A 10986-nucleotide genomic window follows, 5' to 3' on the forward strand; every position below is an offset into this window, starting at 1 on the left:
GATCATGACCTCAGCGGAAATCCAGTTACATGCTTAGTTGAGTGAGCCACTCAGGTGCCCCACAAGAAGTGCACTCTTTACTATCACCTATTTAACCCATCTCCCTATCCGCCTACCCTCTGGTAACCATCAGTTTGTTTTCTACAGTCAGGAGTCTGTTTCTTGTTTTTCCTTTCTCTTTTCTCCCCTTTGCTCTTTTGTTTTATTTCTTAAATTCCACATATGAGTGAAATCATATGGTATTTATCTTTCTCTGATTGACTTATTTTTTTTTTTTTTAGCAAAATACTCTGTACCTCATCTAGGTCAGTGCAAATGGCAAGATTTCTCTCTCTTTTTTTTTTTTTTTTTTGGCTGAATAATCGTGTGTATGTGTGTGTGCATATATATATACACACATATATACATATATATACATATATATGTGTGTGTATACACATACACCACATCTTTATCCATTCAGCAGGCAATGGGCACTCACAGTATTTTGTTAATTTGACTATTGTATATAATGTTGCTATAAACATCAGGCTGCATGTATCCCTTTGAATTGGGAGTATCGTATTCTTTGGGTAAATACCTAGTATTGCACTTGCTGGATCATAGGGTAGCTCTATTTTTAAAATTCTGAGGCATATCCATATTGTTTTCCACACTGGCTTCACCAGTTTGCTTTCTCCATTTATCTTTAATCGTTGACATTTTAATTATGTGTTCTGGTGTGGACATTCTTGATTGGAACTCTCTGTGCTTCCTGTACTTATTTTTTTCCTTCCCCAGGTAGGGAAGTTTTCAGCTATTATATCTTCAGATAACGTTTCTGCCTCTTTCTGTCTTCTTCTTCCAGGACCCCTATATTGTTTGCTGGTTTGATGTTGTCCAGGATCTCCCTTAACCTGTCTGCATTGTTGTAATTCTTTTTTCTTTTTGCTGTTTCGCTTGAGTGCTTTCCATTACCCTGCCTTCCAGATTGCTGATCTGTTCTTCTGCATCTGCTGCTCTACGGTTGATTGCCTGTAGTGTAATTTTCATTTTAGGTGTTGCATTATTCAACTCTGATTGGTTTTTTTTTTTGTATTTTCTCAGTTAAAGTTCTCTCACTGAGTTCATTCATTCTCTCTCCAGTCGGGTGAACATCTTAAGGACCGTTATTTTGAACTCTTTATCAGGTAGATTGGTTATTTCCAATTCATTTAGTTCTTTTTAGGAGGTTTTTATCTTATTTTTTTGGTGGAGCATATTCCTCTCTCTCTTCATTTTACTCAACCTTCTGTGTTTGTTTCTATGGATAAGGGGAACAGTTGCTTTCCCAAACTTGAAGAAATGACTTGTGTATGATCATTCTCTGTGGAGACTGTGTGTGCCTTGGGACTTTGGCTTACTGGCTGGTGGAGAGGGGTTCTGTCGGTGTCCATGCTTAGGCTGTCCTGGTGGGATGGCTGAAGATGGAGTGGATGTGGGCCAGGGTGATCCTGGGACTCTGCAAGGAATGTGCCCTGGCAGGATAGCTGAAGCTGAAGTGGGTGCAAGCTGGGGTGACTTGGGGCACACTGCACAGGAGTTGGTCTGGCAAATGACTGGAACAGATGCAGGCACAGGCCAAGGATTTTCAGGTCACTGTGTTGGGGGGACACCCTGACGTGGTAGGTGGACCTGAGGCAGTTTCAGGCCAGGCTTTCCCAGCTGCTTGGTGTAGGGTGAGCCCTGGAAAATTGAGGTGGTGTGGTCCTGCGGTATTCTTGGGTCATTTGCACCCATGTCACCTTTCCCAGATGGCTGTAGTTGTAGTGACTCCTGACTAATAATGTCCCATGTACAGTGCACTGAGCACACCTTGGTTGGACATCATGGTCGGGTATGCACTAGGGTCCTGGGCCTTACGTAGGTCATAAGCTGGGTGGGGCATCCAGACTGTGCTCCTATCCATGCTATCAAGTTGGAGGGGGCAATGAAATTGTGACTTTCACCTGTCCTTCTGACCCAGAGAAAGTTTCAGTAGCTCCCTCACAGTTTTTCTGGAGTTCTGAGGCTAGATCCTTTTTATTCTAATTGCTCTTTAAACTGCATTTTTTCCCTGTGCCCCATGGCATCTGGAGCCGGTGTGTAATAGAGCTCAGGGCTTCCCGGGCTTGCAGGCCAGCCAGGATGCCCACACCCTGCTCCTGCTTGCGCTCACAAGATGGAGGGCAACATGCACTGTGGTACTCACCAGTCCCTCCCACCAGGAGAGTTGCAGCAACTCCCCCACCATTGAGTAGAGTTCTGAGGCTGGTTCCTGTATATTTTAGTTGCCCTTCTAAACCGTGACTTTTTTTCCTTTCCCCAAAGCAGATGAATCTGCTTATGGTCCCTCAGTATTCTCTCTCCCCAGTGCAATTGCGGCATCAGGGATGGGGATTTTGTTCACTAACATGCCTTTGTCTCTCTCGCCGTTCTCTGTCTGGTGTCTATCTTTTCTTCTGCAGAAGCTCTTTAGTCAGGCCTCAGTTCTTTAGGAGGAATTGCTCCCCTAATCGGTGTAGATTTGGTATGTCCGTGGAGGTTAGGTCAGCTCTTCCTATGTCACCATGATGGACCAGAATTCTACCATGTGCCTTTTATTTGAAGAATTGAGTCCACTCATTTTACAGTAATTACTGATTGGTAAGTTCTTACTGCCATTCTACCAACTGCTGGCTATAGCTCATCTATTGTTTTCTGCTTTCTTGCTCTCTTCTTTTGTAATTTGATGGTTTTCTGTGGTGATATGCTTAGATTCCTTTATTTTTTGTATGGCTAGTATAGTTTTTTGCTTCATGGTTACCATGCAGCTTTAATAAAATGACTTATATTTATAATAGTCTATTTTACGTGATAACAGCTTACGTTTGAATGCACCTGTTTGACATTGTTAATCTCACCCTCCACGTTTTGTTTTTATGCCACATTTTACATTTTTAAATGTAAATCTCTGACTTATATAGTTATTTTTTGTTTTATAGCCTTCATACTAGCCTTATAAATGATGAATCCACCAACTTTACAAAATTAGAGTATTCTAATTTTACTACATATTTACACTTACCAGTAAGATTTATACTTTATTCTCCTGTTATTAATTAGCCCTCTTTATTTTCAGTTTGAAGAAGGGTCTTTAACGTTTCTTGTAAGAAGGGCTTAGTGATGGTCTGCTTCCGATCTTGCTTATTTGGAACACTCTCTTCGCTTCCATCCTGAATGGTAGCTGCTGTGTAGAGTTTATAGTTGTTTGCTTTCAGCGCTTTGGCTCTATCATGACACTCTCTTCTGGCCCTAAGAGTTTCTGCTGAAAAATCTGCTTATGGGAGTTCTCTTGTACTTAACAAGTGGCTTTTTCTCTTTGAGCTTTCAAGATGCTCTTCTTGTCTTTAGCTTTGGCCATTTTAATTGTGCGTCTTGGTGTGTTTCTCCTTGGGTTCATTGTATTTGGAACTCTTGGTGATTTTGGATCTGGATGTCTGTTTCCTTCCTGAGGTTAGGTGAGTTTTTAGTCATTATGTTTTCAAATAAGTTTTCTGTCCCTTTCTTCTCCTTCTGGGACCCCCGTAATGCAAAAAAAATAATGGTCTGTTTCATGTTGTTCTGTAAGTACCTTAAGCTTGCTTGCTTCCTTTCTTTCTCTCTCTTTCAACCCTGCCTCCGTCTTTGTTGTCTCTTAAAACTTTGCGGTTTCCAAACAGCCAAGTTTATTCTTAGTGGCTCCCAGTATTTCATGGTGTTAGTGTCCTAAATGGGAATACCTCAGCCAGCATTTAGGTTCGGGCTGCTTGGAGCCAGACCGTCAGGCACCAGCTTTAAGTGTGCAAATGTATACAGTCTTACGTGAGTGCGATCATAAATCTCACTGTTACTATCTAGAGGTGTCCCCTGGGTGGCAGTCAGCATGCCAGAAGAGTATACAAGGTCCTTTCCAGGAGATACCAGTGGCCTGGAGTGAAGCAAAGGGGGAGCACAAAGATGACCTCCAGAGGCCTCATCGCTGCAGTGCATGTCATTTGGCCCCTCCGTGAGTGTCAGACGGGAAGCTTGTTCCTCAGGCTCACGCCCCAGAAGTAGCAAATAAGCCTCTTTCATGGAAAGATTAGGGTGTATTGTATTCTGCTGTCTGCACAGTGCCTTGGGTGGTACCCTGCCAGGAAGTGTCAGTCCATTCGTTTAGATCCTTTGGGACGCAGGCATGCCACTCTTGGTGGCCACTGGAGCTAGGTCATTAAGGGGCATCTCCTAGGTGGCAGGCAGAAACACTGAAGCACAAGACCTAAAAAGTAGGCAAAGCACCTAGAATGGGGCTGTTAGGTGTGTCTGGAGCACAGTGTTGGAGAGATACCGGCCCTGGCAGATGTGGTAGCGGGAGAACACCAATAAGCACCAGCTCCCCGAGGTTTCTGGAGAGGATTACAGTGGGCTCTTAGATGTGTGTTTAATTGTAATCCTGGCCTTCGGGCCACAATTACCAAGAGAAGCTAATAGGCCTCTTTCACAGAAAAACCTGGTACCTCATTTTGTTGCCTTTTGCTGTGCTCTTGGTGCGGCAGCCCTTTCAGAACTGTGGGTTACAGTCCTGTGGGGTCCTTAAGCAAAATCTGGGGGAGATTGAAGTGAATGTAGTAGAGGGGAGAGTGTGAGGATGGTGTCCACCAGCTTAAGTCCCTGGAGAAATCCCCAGCAGGCCTCGAGATGTGTATTAAATCAGATGCCTGGCCCTCAGCGTGGTGTCGTAGTGCAGTAAGCCTCTTTCCGGAAGGGCCGGGCGCCTCGCCGTTGATTGCCTCCGTGCCGGTGCCTGAGGTAGGTCTGAGTCCACCAGCCCTGGCGCAGCAGTTTGTCAGTTCGCTATACATTTGTAAGTCTGGTGGACGTGAGTCCCTTTGGGTTTTGAAGCTAGATATTTTGTGGGCTCATCTTCCAGGGGCAGGCCTTAAAGGTTGGGGTGACTGATGTGGGGTTCAAGCCCTTTTCTCCATAAGGAGAAGCTCTTGGTTTTGCGTTCCCTCCTGAAATCTGGGCAGCCAGGTTACCTGTCTACTGGACTAAATCCCGCCTCCCCCAGGGTGGGGTTTATGGCTAAGTCATCTCTCCTGTACGCTTTCGTGTGTGTGTGCGTGTGTGTGTGTGTGTCTTTCCCCCTCATTTGTCCAATGTTTAGGTGGTGTTCAACTAGTTTTTCGGGGTTTTTTCAGAGGATGGTGTTCCATGCACAGATCTGCAGCGGCAGATTGGGGTGTCTGTGGGATAAGGTTGGTTTAGGATCTTGCTACCTCTCTTTCTTGCCCAAGAGCCTGGACTTTTTCCTTTAGTTAATCGCACTAACACCTACGTAATAAGCTGAGCCAGAAACAACAGGGTCACCCTTGATTTCCAGTTGTCACCCCATTGGTATCTTACTGGTTACTGTTACCTACCTACCTTCTAAATAGAACTGTCGCGTGTCCCCCACTCTTCCCCAATATGAAGCCATTTGTAATTGAGGCAAGTGCCTGTAGATAATTCTAATGGCTTTCTAGCACTTGTTCTGCTTCCACTATTGTCTCCTAGTAGTCCATTTCCCATATTGCCATTGGAGGGATTCTTTAAAACTCAAACCTGATGGAGCTAATTTCTTCCTTCGAGACTTTTTCACAGCTGGAGGATGAAATCCAGACTTGGAAAGCGTTTCAGACAAGTGTCAAGATTTCAGCCTTGGCTCATTCTCCTTGTTTTCCACCCTGTGATCACCTGTGTGAATGGCTTTGGCGTATGTGTACACTATGCTTTGAGGTAACTCCCTGGTTTGCATTTGCTGCTCCCTTTGTTCCGGACAATCTTCTTCTACTCTGCCCCTACCGAACTCCTATATACTTTTATCTCAGGCCTCATTTCTTTGAGTAGGCCTTCTTAGAACATTCCAGTTTCCTTGCCTCCATTCTGGGTTAATTGCCCCTCTTGTGTGCTTTCACTGTGTGACCTTTATTGGCACTTAACAAATTGTTCTGTAATTGTTGCCTAGGAAATCATTTTGAAACATTAATTCAGATTTTTTTCCCGGTACCTGCCTGTCTTATATTGTCTCCACCTTCTGAGTGGAAGAAAGGCAATCAGTAGAATTGCTTTAAGGGATAGACAAAAGATGAAAAAAATGGAGACCATAGTTTTTAGTTGAAACTATCTGAGACTTAGAATTCATAAACAAGAAAGTCTAGTGTTAAAGGACTGGGGACATAAATAGATCAGGAAGAAAAGCTGGGCAGCCAGATTACTTTCCACTAGGCTAAAGAGTCTTTGGACATGGTGAATGTGGGGTGATGTAATATAACCAAGGAGTGGCTGTTGCACAGGAAGTGTCCAAAGACCAGAGCGTGCCGTGTGCCCTTTTCTATAGAATATGCCTTTTTCAAGTCCTGTAGGAAGCCTGGCATCTTCCAAGGGTAACAGGTGTATTCTTCTCATGTCTACCTTGTTAATGTTATTGAGAAAGAAATAGCCACAGAGAAGCTTCATTTTTTTAAATTCAAACTGAGGAGTTATTACTAAGGTAGTAAGGTGAAAGTAGGGAATTTCTCCTAAAATCTTTTGTTACTGGTTTGGCCCCCTTAACCTCAGAATCACCAGGAAGTATGTATAATCTTTCTGAAGTCTTGCCACTGGCAAGGACTATTGTCTAAAAAATTTATTTCATAACATTTCAAGGAAGGCATTTTTTTTTTGATGAGACCTTTCAAGATGAAACAAATTTGGTGTTTTTGTTTTGTTTTTAGAGATTTTACTTATTTTAGAGAGCGTGCATCAGCAGGGGCTAGGGGGAGGCAGAGGGAGAGAATCTAAGGCAGACTCCCTACTAGCGTGGAGCCCAGCAGGGGCTCAGTCTTACGACTCTGACTGAGATCACGAGCTGAGCCAAAAACAAGAGTCGGACGCTCAACCAACTGAGCCACTCAGGCGCCCCCAAATGAAACAGATTTCTAATGTTCAGTATTAGACACACACGTTAGGGAGTATTACATTTATAACTATTCGTAATCCATACTAACTTATAAATTTCCCTTTGTTACATTTGTGTGAGTTCAGTGAGGGTCAGGAGTCTAATATATGTATTTTCATGTACAGCAAGAAACGAGAGAATACATCCTATAAATGAATGTTGACAATATAACTGGAGGTCCTTTGTTATTTTTTCCTTGATTTGTATGCTGTCAGTTTTGTCTACCCAGGTAGGTGAGATTCCGGTCAGTGAGTTTGGTTTAGGAACCTATTTTAGACCCATGTGGACCCATGTGAGTATTCCTGGGACCTCACTTGGCTTCTACTTAGCACAGAGTATGGAAGGCTCCGAGAACACACTTAAAAGAAAATATCCAGAAATAGAGCTAATAGCACAATTAGATCACTAAGAGATCTTGAACTTACTAGATCTGCTGTGATGTGAACAGGTTGATGGCGGGATGCTTCAGCATGCCCTGAGGTCCGAGCCCACGGGCAGCCTGCAAGGGTATCTGAAGCATTACCACACATGCACCACGCATAAAACAGACCCACAGCACTTACACATCCCATACACGTTGTCCTTGTCAAATGCTCCTTCCTTAGACTGCGCCAGTAGGATACCAATATGATCATCGGACCCCCAGATGCAGGGATAAATAGTGTTCTGGTAGAAGAGGTGACTTTTCAGTACATTGATAACTGTTCTTAATTCTACAACCAAGAGTTTTATGACCCTGGAATTTAGTCAGTTATGAATTAAACAGTACTTACCTTCCGAGATTACGTATATTCAATTTAACTCCTATGCCTAAATCCCAATCCACGTTATAAAATGTTAGGCTAAAATAATGAATTGACAGTCTTCAGTTCAAGCTCATCGTTGTCCCTAGGATTGCAGGAGAGGAAGGTAAGAAGAAATGAAAACAGGCATCCTAAGACCAAAAATAATATAAATGGAAAGGAAATGAAAAAAATTATCAGACTAAGGCTGAGAAATTCAGGAATATAGTCTCTTAGATATTTATTGTAATCTCCAAAAAATAAAACCAGATTAAACCCAAAGAACAAAACCACTTTCTATACAGAATTCACATACAAACTTAATACCTAATAGAGCACATACAGTTTTTACACAATTAATTTCAATAAAGAGAATTAAAACTTCATAATGTGAATACTTTGTAGCTTTAAACCCAGACAGGAGCTCCTGTGGACACATAAAGAGTCACGATATTTGCTGTGCGGATGTTAGTTTTCAACTAAATGTCACAATCACTATATGAAAACACTAAGCTGTTACTCAAGATTTTCTGAAGCAGAGCCCCACAGTATAGTCCCCGAGGAGCCAAAAGTGCCCGGTTGCAAAGGAAGGTCTTCATCTGAGCGTTTCCCAACACCCTTGATGGGAAACATGGAACTCCAGAAAAATCTCTGGGCACACATCTTTCTTGTTGACGTGGGAGTACACAATGTTTTGTGGTTTGGTGCATGGGCAAAATGTCTAAATCAACTGTTCTAATGTGACGTTAAAGCAGGTTGTGTTCTGTTGCGCAGTCTGGGGCTGCTCAGCAGAGGACTGTGTCAATGCTGCAGCTTGTCTTCTTCAGGGGGACAAAAGCCAGAGAGCCCAGCGGGTAATCTGTTGGGTTTTACAAGGCCAGTTGGGCTCTCTAGAGAAAAGCAAGAATCTTTAGCTGCCCCCTCTGCCACCTTTTCATTCATAGGGAACAGAATGTGACCTTTCCCATTTATTGGCTGACAAAATCTCATCATTATCAAATTCTTGTGGGATCTCTTTCTTGAGTTCTCCAGTTGTTAGAGCTCCCTCATTTTCTATGCTTCTATATCCGGACATCATTCAGCATTTACATAATATCCTGTTGTTTTTTTTTTTCCTTCATTTTTCAGTCAGTAAGTTTATTAGGGGTAGGAACCATACCTCTTCCCTGTTTGATTCCCACAATACTTAGCATATGGTATTCAATAATGGTGACGACTAACTAAATATTTAAACATGCTCTTAAATTATTATTATAATGTTGGCTATGTGCTTTTTTTTTTTTTTTTTAATTTGGCACAAAGTCGTCCCTAATCGCCCTGCTTCTCCCACATTCACTTGACTTCTTCAGGCAGTTTGAGAGCTGAGTACAAATTTCACGCTATCGTACTTAAAATAGGGCCACACATCACTGGTGGGAGCCCGAAGCCATTTAATATGATTGGCACATCTTCACATGTCAATTTCAGACAACTGCTGTAGAAAGAGCAGAAGGCTTCATATGATGTACAGATGGCCAAGGTCATCTAAAACCAACTGGTTTCCATCATTTTTAGTGAACAAGTCAGAACTTTTCTTCCTAATGGTATCATGATTTACTCTGCTAACTAAATGAAAAGGCAAAGCTCAGTATTAAAATGAGTGGTTTGCCTTAAAAGTTAAAATGGTAAATAGGAATTTAAGGTAGGTGACCCACTTTAAATGTCATATAAATAAACAGAGTTTTTGGTAATCCAGCAACCAGGCCTAATTTTTTTTTTTTTTAATTTTGCATCTCACTGAAGTCCTAGGCCACCAATTATAAGATTAACCGAGGGGGTTTGAGGACGAATGTAGGCGTTTCTGTGGAAATACCAAAGCAAATTAAGAATTCTGCCTTTTGCTTCTTCTATATCACCAGCGTGGACAATTGAGAATTGAAAGTGAATATAACATCAACTATAACCTAAAAAGACAGCAACATTTTAGAATTCCCAGGGTTGACAGTGTTAACTTTGCAAACAAAATACAAGGTTGAACAACAAAATATACACACAAATGCAAGAAGAAAAATTCTTAGTACATAGAGCATGTGACCAACATTTCTGAGAAGAATAAATAGGACTTTACCTTATGTGCATATATTTTTTTTTAGGTATCTAAATTAGCCTCTTTTAAGAGAATTCTGGATTTAAGAAGGGAATACCTATATAAAATAAATGACCATCCATTCTGTCTTAAAAATAAAATCCACCATTCTAAAGCGCAAAATTGACATATATTTGCAGATACTAAATGTTTGGTTTTATAGGAAAAAAATTACTTTGAAATAGGCACGGAGGAGTTTCACATGACACCAATAAGGTATTTACTGTATAAACTGCACCACTAGACAAATACAGCTACAAGAAATAATTTGAATAAGTTACACAGCCATCAAAGCATCTCACACATTCATTATAATTCACTCTTTCACTCTAGTTTATATACACTGAGTAAGTCATTAAATATTGCACTTATTGGCCCATGAACCCTCAATTATGAGGTGTTGAAAAATAGAAAACAAATCTATTTTTATAACATATTTCATGCAACATTTAAGACATTTCAGTTCCACAAACACCATTAAATAGTTGTACATTTGGACAGTCCAACGGTATCACATCACGTCTGACATCAACAATATATTAACAGGAATTACAGGAAGTTTTCATTTAGCACACATCCTAGGGATGATGAAACAATGCATGGAAAACCATCCTACTGATACAGCAAACAATCCCCAGTTTCACTTGTATGAGGCGCATGGAACCACTAGACAGGTGTGCGTCACGCTCACGTCCCTGAAAGGCTGGGCGCCTGCGCGGCTCACGTACCATCTGTGTCCTTAAGAACAGCATTCGTGAACCTGAGCAATCCCTAGCCCCAAACATGAATATGGAAATATGGCCGATAAAAAAAAAAGGCCACAGCCAACTCTCAGTTGTCCACTATGAAGGAAAGTATGAACACAGGTGAATGAAAATGCACACGTAAACCCCCAACCTCATTTCAGCAAATGATAACTGGTTGAAACTCCGACAACACTAGTGCTGATGTCAGGTAAATGGTGAAATTTGAGTCTCACTTCCTATTCTTAGTCCTGTCATTCAGTGAGAGGAGACTGTTATAAAAACTGAGATGAAAAACAGTATCAGGAAGTGGAAAAGAGAACCATAACTGGCAAGTTCAGTGTGTCTACCAGCTAGATG

The sequence above is a fragment of the Ursus maritimus genome, unplaced genomic scaffold (assembly GCF_017311325.1).
Source record: "Ursus maritimus isolate PB19 unplaced genomic scaffold, ASM1731132v1 scaffold_5, whole genome shotgun sequence".
NCBI classification, from domain to species: Eukaryota; Metazoa; Chordata; class Mammalia; order Carnivora; family Ursidae; genus Ursus; species Ursus maritimus.